This window comes from Dermacentor andersoni, chromosome 5 (assembly GCF_023375885.2).
Source record: "Dermacentor andersoni chromosome 5, qqDerAnde1_hic_scaffold, whole genome shotgun sequence".
NCBI classification, from domain to species: domain Eukaryota; kingdom Metazoa; phylum Arthropoda; class Arachnida; order Ixodida; family Ixodidae; genus Dermacentor; species Dermacentor andersoni.
The window spans coordinates 166,054,213-166,059,635 of record NC_092818.1 but is presented as its reverse complement, the minus strand read 5'-3'; the positions used below and the strand labels follow the sequence as shown (position 1 = coordinate 166,059,635).

Here is a 5,423-nt window from a genome sequence, read left to right as displayed (position 1 = left end):
CTTTATTTCTTTCAAATCATCCACCCTTCACGAATGACCGATAAATCCCGATATCCGGAGATAAGCACAGCTCATATTCACATAAAGGTTCTTATTCTCGAACTGTTCGTAGAACCACTTCCTAGCCAATCATCACAGGTTATTAGTGAAGGCGGCTGACCAATGGCAACCAAGACTTACAAACAAACAAGACTTTATGAATTAAACTCAATTCAATTCACTTCAATTCGCGTTTATCCTTTTAGAAAATATAATGGAAAATGATATGGGCTAAATGTTGAGCCAAAAGCTTGACTAGGCGCATAACTCCTAAAATTAATTAAATCGCACCCATATATGCCCATCAGTCTGGCCCCAAATCTACGTGGAAGATTATGCAAAGGGAAGATGTCTCGCAGATCCGTACTATGCGCTGAGAAAGCAAGTACCTTTTTAATTATGAAAGCGTGGACATGTGTTCATTTGTTGTCATAGAGTATATAGGCTACTTCGCCTGCGGCCACCATGCTAACTTTTAAGGCTGTTTAAGGAAGTTCCTGTGGTATGCCATCAATTCGACCACCCTGGGTAGTGAACAGAATTCTCGTACTTGATCACCATAGGCCTGGAGTGTCAGGAGCGCAGTGGGAACCCCAGCGCGTAGCCGCACGACATGTCTCGTGAAGGCGTGGAGCAGCCCGTGTACTTTTGACAAAGGCTGTACTTTACCTCGGCGTTGCAGCTCTCGCTGCGACTATAGTTACGCGCTTAGCAAACCTTCGCCGTGCCCGTATACATACAGAGCTTCCGTACAGGTGTGTCAAAATCAGATTTGAGGGCGGGCAAACATGCGTGAGGCCTCGCACTTGCGTTGAGTAACTGATTACGCCTTCTCTGCAAGCTGCACTACACGTGGTGTCACGCGGACTTGTTTCCTATCTTTTTCATGCGTTCCACGCACGTTCGCTTTCGTAATCGCCAAACCTTGACTGCAGCCCAAGCGACGGCGCTATAGGCAAAAGCGCCCATGGTTTGCATCGCTGCGTGCAGTATGTTTAACACAGTAATTCAACTTCACATCGCCCAATGAATCGTTTATGATGCGCTAAAGCGAAGCTTCAGTTATGGATAACTCAGCAAATCAAATTAATATTCAATTAGCATACGAACTATTCCAAACTAAAAAATAAATAAATAAAAAAAAACATTTTTATTGTTTCTTTTATTTGGTACGAATGTGCTCTCTATGGACAGAAATATTCGGTGAAAAAGCTGTTTGAGCTTTATTTTGGTGTGACGCGGTGTTTAGGCCTTCTGTGTTTAATATAGCCGTCATCACTATATGGGTGAACGGTCCAAAAATTGTACAAGTTTCGTTCGTTTTTTTTAACCCGCGTGTTAGGCACATATATGGCGCACTCTCATTGGAGAAGGCCGAGCGGCCAAGACAGCCAAAGATTCCCAGCTTAATTGTGTCGAAGGCTAGCTGCAGTCAGACATCGGCGTACTTGCACGTAGCCATGTACCTATGGGCCCCTGTCATACACCGAAACTAAAGCGCCGCCTGTAACGTACGTAGCGTCACTTTCCTGAGTAGTGTCGAGTTATAGTACCTGACGGAATCCCTTTTGGTCAAAAAGGTTATACTAAATAATGACACCGAGAAGACCAAGATAAAGTTCGTTAGATGTTACAGCTCTTTTACGGGCGCCTTGTTTATCCTTTGGAGATGACACATATAAAAATACCCGAAGGAAATGTTTCGATGCTTAGTTTTCATATAAAACGTGTAAAGTACTTCGAGAATAAGAATATTTAATGAAGTGAAAATATAATAATTTGTGGAGACTTTTGCAGCAGTTGGTTTGTTACTTGTGGGCAACGCCAGACAGAAGACTGGAAGCGAGCTTTGCCCCAAACATACCATGGCTTCGTATGGAACTTGTTCAGCCAGTTCTCGTCGGATGTGAAACAGAGGTGTACATTGCATTTCCTCTACGTGTGGTATCAATGTGTGAAACCGGTGATATACCCCTGCAGTCGAAGATCTTGCAATAGTCCTTCTCCCCCTAACTGTGCTTTCAAAAGAAACATCTAGCCGGAAACTCCGTACTCAATACCTAAAAACCGTAGTAAAAAAAAAAAATGGTTTCTGGTGTTTAGCCTGTAGGCAACATTCGCTCATAAAGGGTTAACCGGAAACGAAAATGGCAAAAAACACACTGTTATCTATACGTCTTATCCTTTGCTGCAGGCATCGCGATAAGACGGGTGTAGACTGCCCGCGGTCGTATTAAACGTGTACGCAGTGGACAGGACACTCATACACGAAGTGGAAACGATAAATTGATCAGTTTTCTTTCTTTAGCAATGACACAGGTTTTGGTACATGTTTATTGCCTAATAAATTAACGCATCATGTTGTTGCATTAGATGCAACACCATTGTCTTCACGTCAGAATTTCCCTAAAGCCCTCTTTTCATTCAAGGTTTTGTCGACTACACAGCATAGACTTGCGTTAAGGCGATCTAGAAGAAACCAGGAAAAAGTTTTTCGTCTTCACAGAAGTTATAAAAAAGAAGAAATAGACTTTCAAGGCTGCTGCACCCGTATACCGACCCGGGTACTGACGTGTATGCTTTTGTTTGAGTCATTGAGTATTTTTCTTGCTGGCGCTTCACTGCACATCTGTTCGCTACCTCCAAGCTGACATTTAACATAGCTTGCTTAAGTATCCTTCTGTGCGTTCTTTTTTTAACGTGCGAAAGTATTCCGGGCAGTGTCGGTGGCATCACATATGCGAGCGCCACTTGTTCTGGTGGCTACTGGGCAGTGTGCTCACTATCATTCAATACAGTTCTGTTCAATTGAATTTTATTTCCAGCATCGATGTCACAAGGCAATAATACTGTGGGCAGGGGATAAAAAGTCTTGAAACGGGCTTCAAAGCATTGTCACCCTACAAAGGCATGTTCAAGACTCCGAAAAAGAATGAGAAAGAACAAGAACATTTGGCTATCTTACGGGCCAAAATTACGATCTTATTGTCAAGTATGCCATAATCTGGAACTCCTGATTATTTTGACTGCCTGTGGTTCTTTAACGCGCACATAAAGTACGCGAGCGCTTTTGCATTGCGCCTCCCCGTCGCAGTGCGGCCGCCGCGGCCTGGCTCGAACCCGTGACCTCCAGCTTACCAGTGCAAGGCATTAGACACTAAGCTACCGCGGCGGATTTAACATCTCCGCCGGTAGTGTGTCCAGAATGTAAGCCCAGCATGTTTTCGGGTTATTGTCCACACTGGCGTAGTTTATGCACGCAGAAACACAATTTCCTTTTGCCAGAGCGAGATGTTGCTCCGGAAACCTCGCTGATCCGTGTATAAGGCACCGCGGAGGGGCCTTGGAAGGTCGCCTTAACCAAATAGGTGGTTCGAAGTTAAGGGGCTTTATTTTTCATGGATTAAATTTCAAACGAAGCGAGCATTGCGCGGCATATCCGAAGAGTTAGAAGCTCATCGAGGTTGGCGTTAATGTGACTCTAGTGTATACTGCGTCGGCAGTGTACGCCCATAACCTTGCGCGCATTGTCGGGAAGCATTTTCTTGTACAATTTCTATCGGACGCTAATAGAATAGTGACACTGCACGTCGCGCAAAGTAGCGCCATGTGCCACCTGCACATCGTACAAAGTCTTGTGCAGCAAAACGTGCTCGAATGCATGTTTAATATAAAACCCATTAGAGTGTGTGCATGAAAATAATGCCAGCCTCTAAGGCGTGCAACTAATCAGCATAACAGAAATGTTCTGTGTAATTGAGCGTGCTTTGTCTGCTGGTCATGCAATCAAACGGCGAGACGCCTGTGTCATCGCTACAGAAACAACACCATCGACTTCGAGTTCATACTTCAAATTCCTAATTATTCTGTCAACCGTGTACGAATTTACCAGGAGCACGTATACTCTGCTAATGTTTGTGCGACGCCTGCAGAATGTGAAAAGGCGCAGTTGTAGAATGTGCTGCAATGCTCTGTTCGTGCTTCATTCGCGCTAAGTGCCATGCCGCGTTCGCGCTAAACGAAACGTTGCTGTTAGCAAAATTTAAATTTTCTAGGACACCTGCAGCTCCCCTTTGAGACATTCACGCAAGAGCCGGTGTTATCACTTTGTATGATGTGCCTCAGGCATATTCTCAAAAAAAAAAAAAAAAAAAATCCAGCTCGCAACTTTTGCCGCTATCGTCGAGACGAAAGCCGCTTTTGAAGCACACACCGCAGCAACGGCAGCTGTCGAACTTAAGGTCAGTGATTTCTGCAGCTCATCCGTAAAGTACGCGCTGACCGGACTGTGTAGGGAATAAAAACTCCGTGAATTAAACTGACCAGCTTTGCGATTTAGTACGTTCACACCAACGGTTATTTTCCGAAAATGCAACGTGATTTCGCTTTATATATAGAACTTAAAACATGAGCGCCGTCACGCCTGCAATCGAGAGCAATAACCATCGACCATCATTTGCGAAGGCGCGACGAATATTAAAAGGGGTGGGGGGGGGGGGCATTAAGAATTTAGTCGCGATTGAAGGGCGCGCCTTGAAGCATATTTGATAGGAAGCAAGTGAATGTTTGAGAGATTTCATTCGCTCGGGCAAGTTCGTCGCTGTTTGTTGCTACACTTTTTTTCTCGGGGTAAGCAAATATCCGGTGAACGGTCGCCTGCAGCATTCGTTTTTCAAAGCGTCCCGTCGGACAACAAAGCCGCCACGCGTAAAACCCGTTTTCCTGATCAGGGCTAATCCCCAGGTATCCGATCATTGAAGTTCCTCTCAGTTTCAATAGCGCCTGCATGCGTGCACTTGCGCTGCCTCGGTGGTAGGACGCGGGGAGGAGGAGGCGACGTTATTTATTTTAGGAACGGCATGATTGTTGTTTTGTCGGCAAGGAAAGTGGATTAAAAGAATCGCTCGAATTGCTTCAGGTTCAGTGACCTGTGAGAGGTTTATAAAGGACTAGCTTGCGGGTGGATGGTACAGAATCTGCTATCTTTACGTTCCTGCGCCGCAAATTTCCCTTACTTGCATCAGCCTCGAGTTTTTCATTCTTCTCCTTATATCCTCATTACCTCGCGTTGCTTTCATCGCGGCTCTGCATGGCGGGTTAGAAACTGTCATTAGTGGAGAAACATGAGAGCCATTCCCGAATTCTCTCGCACGAGCTTCAATTCTAAAGTTTAAAATAATGGTACATTTGGCGAACAGTCTAAGGACGTTACCTGAACATTGTAGCTTGTTCTTTTTTTTTTCTGAACTTTTATGCATTGCGTTGTATTTTAGTGAAACGTAGCCCGTGAAAATTGAGTTTAATTTATCAATTGTCAGGATGTGAAACGTAAAACGAGCTCTAAAAGCTTGGCATAGAACGGGAAATATGAAGGACGAACACGC

At 44.6% G+C, this 5,423-nt stretch overlaps 1 protein-coding gene across 2 annotated transcripts in view; it reads right to left on the bottom strand.

Moving 5' to 3' along the window:
* Window positions 1–5,423, bottom strand: part of LOC126531591 (uncharacterized) — a 180,194-nt gene that overhangs the window by 23,736 nt on the left and 151,035 nt on the right. The gene's annotated exons all lie outside the window — the stretch shown is intronic.